The 11,501-nt window shown below is 39.8% G+C and overlaps 1 long non-coding RNA gene across 1 annotated transcript; it reads right to left on the minus strand.

Annotated features, from left to right (window-relative positions):
* Nucleotides 1-1,164: 1,164 nt before the first annotated feature.
* LOC123587538 lies at nt 1,165-1,722 on the minus strand. Its single transcript, XR_006707360.1, has 2 exons — nt 1,626-1,722; nt 1,165-1,380 (listed from the first exon to the last, which is right to left on the minus strand). It is a non-coding gene; the product is annotated as an uncharacterized LOC123587538 (long non-coding RNA).
* Nucleotides 1,723-11,501: the final 9,779 nt, after the last annotated feature.

An 11,501-nucleotide genomic window follows, 5' to 3' on the forward strand; every position in this document is an offset into this window, starting at 1 on the left:
ATGTTTGGAGTTTGGAGAGTTATGGCTGGATATCTGAGGAAACTAGAATTCATGATCCAGTTTGGTTTTGCAGATAAAAAACAAAACTGGAAATGATGACAGGACTAGAATCTGTTATTCACAAGCTTATGTTAGAATTTTCTACTGACACATAATTTTTTCTTGTACTATCGCCTTCATTTCTATTGAAGATAATCACAGACTAATTTGCAGAATAAATCTAGTCTCATTAAAGTTGGCCTGATTGTTTATGTAAGTGAAACATGAATAGTGATTGACCATATATAAGGCTCTTTCGAAATCTGCTTTGCTGAAACTTATCATAAGGAATCTCTGAAGCAAATCATAAGAGACTCTTAAGGATAGAGAGCAAACTGAGGGTTGATGGAAGGGGGGTGGGCGGGGAATGGGCTTAAGTGGCCAATGGGTGTTAGGGAGGGCACTAGTTATGATGAGCACTAGGTGTTATATGTAAGTGATGAATCACTTAATTCTACTCCTGAAACCAATATTACACTATATGTTAGCTAACTAGAATTTAAATAAAATTTTGGAAGAAAAAAAATGAAAAGGAGTCTCAGGTTAGACTTTTATAAGTCTTTCAAGGTTAAGAAGCCAAGACAATAACTCACCATTAGACTTTGCCTGCAATGCCTATAGATTTGGGTAAACTCCTCTCTCTTTGAGGTTCCCAAGCCTGCCAAGAATGACCTTCCCTACTCACCTCTTAAGGCTGCTGAGAACCCTATAAGCAAGGCACCAGGCTGCTTTTTTCCAAAGGGTTTTTACTGGCTCTGTAAAATCCACCTTAGTTGGCTTAGTTTCTTAAAACTGTCTGAGTCACAACTGATTTTATGTATATTCTCAAATATGGTATTCCAGCCAAAGCCTTGGTAATTAAACCCATGTTTCCAATTCTGCCCTGATAGAAGGAAAACCAATTCTTATTGAACTTAAGGGAATTACTATTATTGTCAGGATAGTAAGAACAGTTATTTACAGGAATTCAATAAACTTCTGAATTCCGGGGGGATCAAGTAGAAAAATTAGGTGTTTCCATTCTGTTCACAGAGGTGTACTTTACAAAATTACTGAAAGTCATAAAGAGCTTAAGAGAAAAGATTTCCTTACATCCAGAAAATTACAACATGAAGGAACCAGCAGTGTTTCTAAGAAAAAATGTAATCATCTTCATTAGCTCATTCAATTCCATACTATTCTTGTTCTACTTGAGTCCAGTTATTTCCGTTAGTTCTGGAAATTCTTACCAAGTTGTTTCATGATCTTATTAGAAACCTGTACTCTAGAGTACCTGCCAAAGTCCTCTCATGACTCTCTGAAGATGAAGCATCTTTGTGAAAGCATCAGAGTAAAACCTGCCTGTAAATGATAAAAAGACTTTTAAAAAGTGGTCACCGTTAAAGATCAGATGAGAGTTCATTTGATAAGTAAATAGTTCTGTGGCTGTTTACAGCCAGATTATTAAGGTTAAGTATTTTAATTACAGTTAATATTGGACATGATAGTACTGACAGATGTCTAGAAACTTTTAACAATTTTTGGAATACCTATATTGAGAACATATATCCATATATGTGTAATTTAAGTTTCTTAACACTTCTTACCTGACAATGCTTCCCAGTAACTGAACATACCAAATCGACCTAATTAGTTTAATGTCACTTGTTTACAAGGTGAGAGACCAATCCTTTGAGATTTTTCAGGGATCCTCTTTGAGGTGAAAAATTCCACTTAGAATTTTCCATTAGAAAAATTCCATTTAGAATTCCATTTAGTCAATTCCATTTAGAATTTGACTTTGAGGAGTCAAAACGTCAAAAGGTTTGAACATTTGACTAACTAGAATCTCAGATCATTATGAAAGAGTAATTATTTAAAGGGAAGAATATTTTAAAGGCAAATGCACAAGATTACATAGTTGTAAACAAAACTTAGCTCCTTTAATATTGAGAAAACTGGCTTTTCTTAAGTAATGAAGACCAGATAATGCGAAGCAGAGTAAATTATTTAGATAAGACACTAAATCCTTGCTCTCTAGACAGATTACTCAAAAGGTCAAAACCAAATACCTTTTACAAAATTGCTTATCAAGAGCAGACCAATAGTAAAAAACAAACAAACAAACAAAAAAAACAACTATAGATGGTGACGTGGATATGGAGAAACGGGAACCCTTTTGCACTGTTGGTGGGAATGCAAACTGGTACAGCCGCTCTGGAAAACAGTGTGGAGGTTCCTCAAAAAATTAAACATAGATCTACCCTACGACCCAGCAATAGCACTGCTAGGAATTTACCCAAAGGATACAGGAGTGCTGATGCATAGGGGCACTTGTACCCCAATGTTTATAGTAGCACTTTCAACAATAGCCAAATTATGGAAAGCGCCTAAACGTCCATCAACTGATGAATGGATAAAGAAGTTGTGGTTTATATGCACAATGGGATACTACTTGGCAATGAGAAAGAATGAAATATGGTCTTTTGTAGCAACGTGGATGGAACTGGAGAGTGTTATGCTAAGTGGAATAAGTCATACAGAGAAAGACAGATGCCATATGTTTTCACTTTTATGTGGATCCTGAGAAACTGAACAGAAGACCATGGGGGAGGGGAAGGAAAAAAAAAAAAAAAAGGGAGAGAGCCAAACCATAAGAGACTCTTAAAAACTTATAATAAACTGAGGGTTGATGGGGGGGGGGGGGGCTGGGAGGGAGGAGAGGGTGGGTGATGGGCATTGAGGAGGGCACCTGTTGGGATGAGCCCTGGGTGTTGTATGGAAACCAATTTGACAATAAATTTCATATTTAAAAAAATTGCTTATCAAGAGCAGACCAAAAGTAAAAAACAAAAACAAAAAGAAAACAGACAACAAAAACCCCAAAAACTCTAACAGAAAACGAAATTTTAATTTTGCACCCATGTGGTTTTAAAACTCTTTTAAAACCTTGAATGAATCCCTTCCATTTTTGCTTACCTTTATCACACATAAAATTTTGTGTTCAAGATGTCCATACATGTCTACAGTGTTTTTTGTAATATCGAACGGGTTTTGTCCTATGTTTTTTCTTTTTCCAGTCATTCTACTTTCCTGCTTTTCTTAAACAGTTGTTTACTTTGACCCTTATTATTTCTAAGTAGTTTTAGTTGCATATATTGATTAGAATTCTTAACCCCTAGTTTTCACTAGGAATAAAGTCTTCAAAGAAGTAAGCAGTTGTGGATTCTTGTTACACTAGCATTCAGTGAATTGGCAAATTTATAAATACGTTTAATAATTTCTGGAAATATATTCTTCCTCGTACTATTTCAATGTAGCATAACACATGTTTAATATTAGGCCCAAATATCTTTACTTCTTCTTAAAAGAAACCCCAAAGTAGATAAATCTATGTTCTGTAATTAATGTTTCAATATCCCTTCTTATTTAGAAATGACCGAGGTATTCAATAAAATACCCATCACTTAACATAAGTTCAAGGTTTCCAGTTACCAAGAAGATTTGGAAACTATTTTTACATAGACATACCAAAAAGCATAATACTGTTGAAAAGTTGATTTATAAACTTTCACCTTACATCTGTTGGATGTATTCTTAATAGTTACGTTTAGATTACTCAGGAAAATTTCATGAGACATTAAACAGCCAACTATCATATCATTTTCCTTATAGAAGATTCTGTAACAAAGATAACATAAGAATATTTAACAGTTAGTAAACCTAGGTAAAATAAAAGTATTACATTTAGTGCTAATAACTCTAAATATATGCCTGCTTTAATTAAACCAACAAACTTAAATGAGATTTTATTTACTAAAGATTATTATAGATCCCATGGACTTGAAAAACATTTGGGTTAGTTTTCATATTTCTGAGAGCTTGCTTAATTTATACAGGGTTTGTTTGCCTCTAAAACAAAGTTCTTTATGAATCAACATCGTCAGAGTCATCTGGATGTGGAAAAATATCACACATATGTGACGTACATGCCCAGACATACTTAAACATCCAGGCAGACACATCTTACAACTTTTGTTTTAAAAAGAAAATTAGCTATGAGATAACTTTAATAATAGAAAACTCAGTAGTTTGTAAAAGAGCAGTTGAATCCAAATTGTGTTTTTGGCAGGGAGAGTAAGTTTAGTTTACCTACTCAGATGGCTAAAGATTTACTGGTATTTGTGGGAAATACTTTTTAGGATTTTTCCTTCACCTAATTTCCAAATACTAGCTTCTCTCTCTGTCTCGTCTTGTTCCTGTAAGAATTATCTCCCTGAAGCTTGCATTTCAAGAGATGGTTCTCGTTCCTGAATGAGACCAGGCAGGACATTACATGTCAGGGGCACAGAGAAAGGATGTTCCTTCAAGAAGGTATTTTGTTTTCTCACTCCAGATCTTTCTAATATTGCAAGCCTTTTGAGGTGAATAGGGGAGGTTCGGAGATTGGTAAAAAGGATTAAGTGGGCTTGAAATGTTTGTAGCGCCACATTTCTGTTCTTGTAAAGACTACATTTGCCAGATACACAAAATTACTGTTTAATTTCTCAAGGAATTGGGGTGCAACCTATGGTAACCGGACCTTGACATAGGCATCCAACTACACTGTCCTCCATCTGCTGCCTTATGTCAGGGAGAAGATCTTCAGTGAAAGTGGAAGCCAAAGATCCCTGTGTTCTAGATTTAGAGCTCTTTTCTTTGGAATGTTGTAGTAAGTCTTTCTGCAATGGCTTCAGAAAGTCTTTATTTACTTCAGAGTTCTTAGTTTCATTTTAGCTTTAGGCAGAAGGCTTAAAACAATTCCTACAAGCCTCTCCACAGTAGCTTTCAATTCTGCCAACTTTGGCCTTACAGCTCTTGCCAGGTGGACTGGAAAGACCCCTCTGCTCTGAGGCTTCTGCCCAGCCCACCCCCAGGTTGTTCCTAGAGGCTCTTGCTTGGTCTCCTTACAAGAAAGAATTCAAGGACAGACCAGACACGATGGTTGAGTGGTACAAGTAGAAAAGTTCATTAAAGTGAGTGTTCTCAAGATCTGGGAGCAGGCAGGCTCAAGGGAGAGCTGCTTCCAGAGTTTGGGTTTCTGTCTTTCCTTGACAGTTGTTACCTAGGGAGTGGAATACTTATTGCTGGGCGAGGGGGTTTCTTGGGAGCAGGGTTTTGAGCATTTCCCTTCTTCTTCTTCTTCTTTTTTTTTTTTAACATTTTTTTAATGTGTTTATTTTCAAGAGAAAGAGAGAGCACACGAGGGGGAGGGGCAGAGAGAGAGAGGGAGACAGAATCTGAAGCGGGCTCTGGGCCATCAGCACACAGCCCAATGCGGGGCTTGCACTCATGAGCCACAAGATCATGTCCTGAGCCGAAGTCAGAGGCTTAACTGACTGAACCACCCAGGCACCCCTTGAAGTAAGTATTTGAATTCACAATTTGTCCCTGACTTAGCCTAAGTGATCGCTCATGCTACTTAAGCCCGGGAAAGAAATTTCAGGTCAATAATGGCTCATTCTCCACAGTTGTCAGGGGTGATAGAATTGCCCTGTACAGAGGGTGCTTGGGTGGCTCAGTTGGTTAAGCACCCAACTTTGGGTCAGATCATGATCTCACGGTTCATGAGTTCGAGCCTCCCCATCAGGCTCTTACCTGTGAGTGCAGAACCTGCTTCAGATCCTCTGCCTCCCTCTCACTGCCCCTCCCCCACTCACGCTTGCTCTCTGAAAAATAAACATTAAATAAATTGCCCTTGACCTCATTATTGCAAGCAAAGCAAAAAGGATGAATTCTGTATAATCACTAATACATCTTATTGCACTTTGATTATTGCTCTGTCAAGGTAAAGGGTTAATACAAAACCTTAAGAAGCAATTTCCTTGGGGCATCTTGGTGGCTCAGTAGGTTAAACATCTAACTCTTGATTTTGGCTCAAGCCATGATCTCATGGTTGGTGAGATTGAGCCCCATATTGGGCTCTGTGCCGATAGCATGGAGCCTGCTTGGGGTTCTCTGTCTCCCTCTCTCTCTCTGCCCCTTGCTTGCTCTCACGTACTCTCTCTGTCTCAAAATAAATAAACTTAAGGTAGATTTTTGATTTTTTAAGGTAGACTGAGATGGTTAACATAGCTTATTCAGCTGTTTTGTTGTTGTTTTGACCTGCAGAGTTGGAGCCATAGTTGAAGTTAAAATTGTAAATTGACTTTACTAAAGATTGAGAATCTGCTTAGGATATTTTTTTCACTGCTTTAGGATATTTTTTACTTTAGGTAAAAGTTGGTAATAGCTTAGCCCTTTGTAGTAAGTATGAAGTTCTCTTACAAAGGTATCTTGAAAATAAAATTGACAGGATTTTTTCTTGTATCAGATAAGCACATGCAGGGCATAGTGCTTTTGTGTATGGTCCAAAGGATTCTGGCTCATGCCAAAAAATATTTTTCTCCTAGATGGAGATGTCACTATGAGAATTAGGCAACCTTTGGATGATGACAAAAGATCATTATTTTGGTTTGGAACATGGTTAGAGTTGCTTTAGTGACATGGCAAATCATGAGACCAAAGTCTTCTGGAAAGCTCAGTATGAAAGGGTATGGAATTACACTTCTCCAATAGAGCTGGTAGTAAATAGAGTCGGTGATTTAATCTACTTGGATACAATTAAATTGTCATGTATGTAAACAAATATCTTGGTTTGGCCTTAGAGAAAAAATAAATACTGATTTTGTATTTTTCTGTAAATCACTAAGAGTGGATGTTCCTGGAATGAGTACAGTAGAGTGGGGTGTGGGGGGAGAAAGCCTGAGAAATCCCAGAATTTTATGGCCAAGTAGAGGATGCTGAGATGAACAATGGACAGAACAATTGTGGACAGAGAGTTGGGCAAAACTAGGATGGTTAATCACCAAAGGCAAGGGAAGGGGGTGTTTCAGTGAGAGGTTGGGGATAATGTCAAGAACCAATACTCGGAATGTTACTGAGTATGAAAACATAAAGTCTAATGCAGGATTATAAGATTATGTGATATATACATCATAATATCTACCAATAGGCAGCATTTCCTTTTCTGCAGATATAGTTTTCTGCTATGCTGGATGTGTGTTACTTCGGTGTGTTTATTTGATGGATAGGTATTAGAGGCAGATAATTTAAGTGAAATTTAAATCAAGTCAAATACAAATAGAAATCAAGTCAAAATGTTGTTCAAATAATTTGGAGAACATTCATGATCCTTACTGGTAGGTGCAGTGTAAAAGGCCAAGAACCCACTAGAAAAAAAATAACTTTTAAGTTGTTTTTATGGTGATGAAAGGTAGTGGAAATTTAATAGCTTTGACAATAATATTGGAGTAAAGAAGAATAAATATCACTTTTCAATACTGATGAATGAGACCCTTCATGACTACTTAGATTAAAATACCATCATGTGCTTACATGAAATTCTCCTATGGAGCCTCTTGTGGTTAGGCCAGCATCACAACATTATCCTGACCTCCTTTTTATTTATTTATTTATTTATTTATTTATTTATTTATTTATTTATTTTTAGCACAGGAGCTAAGAGTATCCATTCAAGTTGTGATAGGAGCTCTCATTTGGTTTGAAATTTCAGGGTCCTGTGGTCTGAGATGGTTAAATCTGTGACAGAACTTAGTCCAGTCTAATTCTTGGAGTTTTTACATGGTTAGAAAATACTTGTGCCAATCTCAGTGGTTCTGTATTAAGACACTCCACTTCCTATTAGTGATTCATCAGTCACCCACTGTGAAGATGCCAGAAATTGATTTTCTATGAATAGAGATTTCACTGATTTTTGGATTTCCCATTTACATTTCAATAGCTGAAAACTATGTATACATTTAAATTAAATCCTAATGTTTATCAACTTGGCCTTCTGTCATTGAATCCATAACCCGTAAGACCAATGAAGATCAGGCTTTTACAAGAGAATATATATAACCGAGGATTACTACTTTGTGAGGAAGTGGAATCCAGGACATTTATGCAGAGTTCTCCATTGTGTCCTGCATAGTACACTACATTAAGTAGGAGTCATTCATATAGTACATATTATACACGTATATAGCCCTTATCATATTTGGTCTAGACTATGGTAATAGAAGATCGATACATTATAAAAGTTTTCCTATAGATGGGAGTAAAGTATCTGGAAGTAGGGTTGCTTTTCAGTAATTTTTAGGAGTGTGCCATAGGAGCAATTAGCAACCCTGAGGATATCCCTTTGACTAAGTAGCCCTTGATGTTGAAGTCCTCCCCTGTCTGTTCCATTCATCAAGCTAACTTTTCCAAGAAAGCATTCTGGCTTCATCTCCTACCTACCAATCAAATTTTATCCAAATGTCATTCTTCCTGTGCTGACTCTGAACAATACTGTCCAATGCTGATGATAAGATTCTAGGGAAAAATACCTCTTTTGCCACAACCTTAAACTTCCAATGCCATACCCTTCTTAGCTGCTAATAATCAGGAGAAAGTTTATACCATGTATTTGGAACAAAAAGTGAGGAACTTGGGACGATTTAAATGGAAAACTTTCATTCTGCAAAAACTATAAAACTGATCTAACACAAATTACTCACTGGAGTGGGTGAAGAAGGCACAATAGAACAAAAGTCCCCTTACTAGACTCTGGTGTGCCTTTCTTGGATAAACATTAGCAATTAGATACCTGATCAATATTAACCATTCAGCTCTGTGAGAAGAAGTGTGCCCTGGGATATTTATAGTCTTTAAACTCAGTTCATATTTGACCTTCACTTGTAATATACTATCATTTTGCTTGACGGTGAGTGGTATAACTTTGATTTAATTAGAGGTGGTAGGGATTCTAGCATAAAGATGCAGCATTGAAAAATATATCCTGCGAGTATCTCAGATACATAAGTTCAGATCAGATAATTGACCATTTAAGGCATATTCGAAAGTGAGAGAGCTCTTATCACAACTTGAATGGATACTCTTAGCTCCTGTGCTAAAACAAAAAAGTAGGTCAGGATAATGTGATGGTGGGCTTACCACAAGAGAGGCTCCATTTGAAACTTTCCATGGAAAATAGGACCCTAAGACGTTGGATTGGAATATTTGGTAAGCAAACCCCAAAATACCCTCCACTCCAAAACACTTTTGAGTTCCTCCAGATGGCAGGGATAGATCTTACCTAGACATTGTGTCATGGCCCCACTTGAAGCATTGCCTGGCAAGGTGATGCTTGTTTTCCTCCAGGCCCATTCTCCTCTCTCCTGTTTCCTCATTTCCTCCAGCTCCCACAAGGAGAAGTTCGAGCCTTACACAGAAAAGGAATTCGTATCTGGCTGACGTTTACTGACAGGAACTGGAATATTAGGAGGAGTAGGCCGTGAGGGAATTAGGCTCAGGGAGGAAAAGGAGAAATAGAAGACTGACTAGACATGTCGGTTCGCTGTCACCACTGTAACAGATAACACAAACACAGAGCCTTAAAATGACATAAACTTTTCACCTTCCTGTTCTGTAGGCCAGAAGTCTAAGATAGTTCAGCAGCACAGTGCTCGTTCTGGAGGCTCTGGAGAAGAATTCATTGACTTGCCTGTTCAGCTTCTAGAGGCTTCCCGCTTGCCTGGGCTTGCAGTCCCTTACTAGTGTCACAACAACCCCTTCTACTCTGCATTTGACCCTCCTGTCTCTGTCGTACAGGAGCCTGTGGTAACATGGGGCCCGCCTGGATTATTTCCCCATCACAAACTTGGAAAATTGGCCATCGGGCAGTGATTCTTTCCCACGTGGGGTAATGTGTCCACGAGTTTCAGGGATTAGGCAAGGACATCTGGGGAGCGTCGTTCGTCTGCTTACCACCACAGGAGGGAACTAACATGAGGAAACTGGTCAATGACTTAGGAGTCAGTATTTTTCAGGGACACCTGGGACTCATCCCAGTGGTGTTCTGGGATATGCCCTGAGACCTAGACATAACTGGGCCCATAGTAAACCGAGTAAAGATGCCAGAGTGAGGGGGCTCGGGCTGTTGGATATCTTACAATAAATATATTAAGAGCAGCCAGAGAAACCATCGCTTGACTGTGCTCTACAGGGGCAGTGAGTGTGCATCACAGCTGAGGAACTCAGAAGTGAGAGAACGTCGTGTCCACAGGGAGACCTCACCTTAGCCCTCAAGGTTGCTCACTGAAAACCCGACCCTGAGAAACGGCTCCGGTCGAGAGCGGTCAGGAGCTTGCCTTCTCGGCACAGCCCGCAAGGGAAGCAGGATCGCTCAGGCCCAGTGGCAGATTGCCGCTCTCAACACGGTGGTGGCCCTGATCACAGACGCTATGTAAGATGGAGTATTTTTTTTTTTTTAATGTTTTTATTTATTTTTGAGACAGAGACAGAGTATGAACGGGGGAGGGGCAGAGAGAGAGGGAGACACAGAATCGGAAGCAGGCTCCAGGCTCTGAGCCATCAGCCCAGAGCCCGACGCGGGGCTCGAACTCACGGACCGCGAGATCGTGACCTGGCTGAAGTCGGACGCTCAACCGACTGCGCCACCCAGGCGCCCCAAGATGGAGTATTTTTAACAGACCACATCGACCCCGCCGCCGGCCCTTGGCGTGTGGCCTTTGATCTGACAGCTGCTTTCTTTCTTAAAACTATCATCGGGGAGGATTAAGAACAGTTTGCCTCTAAATAGCAAGAACGGCAGCAGGCATTCATGTCTTGCTCAGGGCCGTGTGTGTTCTCCCGCTGTCGTTCGTAGTAAGAGGGACCTCAGTAATCTGGACGTGCTGAAGAGTGGCCTGTCGGTTCACCCTATCGTTAACATGGTGCTAATAATTAGACCTGGTGACCAGGATGTTGCAGGTATCCTCCATGTTCTGTCAGAACTCACGTGTACCGGAAGTGGGAGAGAAACTCCGTGGCCACTTGCACGCCAGTAAAATCTCCAGTAAAAATAACAGGTCTCGGCCTTGCTGGGACACTTGCCTCCGAGCGAAAGGGAGAGTTGCCGCCCCCTGCAACGCCTACCCCTGAGAGTAACTGATTGGTTGATGTCTGTGGGCTTTGAAGGCCACACGTATCCCCTCTGCAAGTATTTCTGCGAGTGGGACTTTCCCAGCTGTTGGCCTGTCTGCCACCCCTTCCTCTGTTCCCGGCCCTGCTCTCCTTCCACCCGGTAGCACCTCCTCCTCCTCGTTTCCTAAGCCCCAATCTTTCCTCCATCTCACAGTAGTTGCGAGGGGTCTGTACTCGTTTTCCTTAGCGCACGTTGGTCTGAAGCACTAGAAGGCACGCTTTCATGCCTACTTACCAAATGTGGACTTGGCCTTGGAACACTTAGCATGCACAAAAGACGGGATATTGGAATGACCTTGTTTATTTTGCTAACTGGGCTAGATATTTTGCTGACTACTTCGTCATGAGCTCGAAGACACAGTTGAGTACTTTTCTGTATTGGGACTGGCTCCGCTATCATTTGGCTTTTTAAGTTTTCGATGTTTGGTGTCTTT

The sequence above is a fragment of the Leopardus geoffroyi genome, chromosome D3 (genome assembly GCF_018350155.1).
Source record: "Leopardus geoffroyi isolate Oge1 chromosome D3, O.geoffroyi_Oge1_pat1.0, whole genome shotgun sequence".
Classification (NCBI taxonomy): Eukaryota; Metazoa; Chordata; class Mammalia; order Carnivora; family Felidae; genus Leopardus; species Leopardus geoffroyi.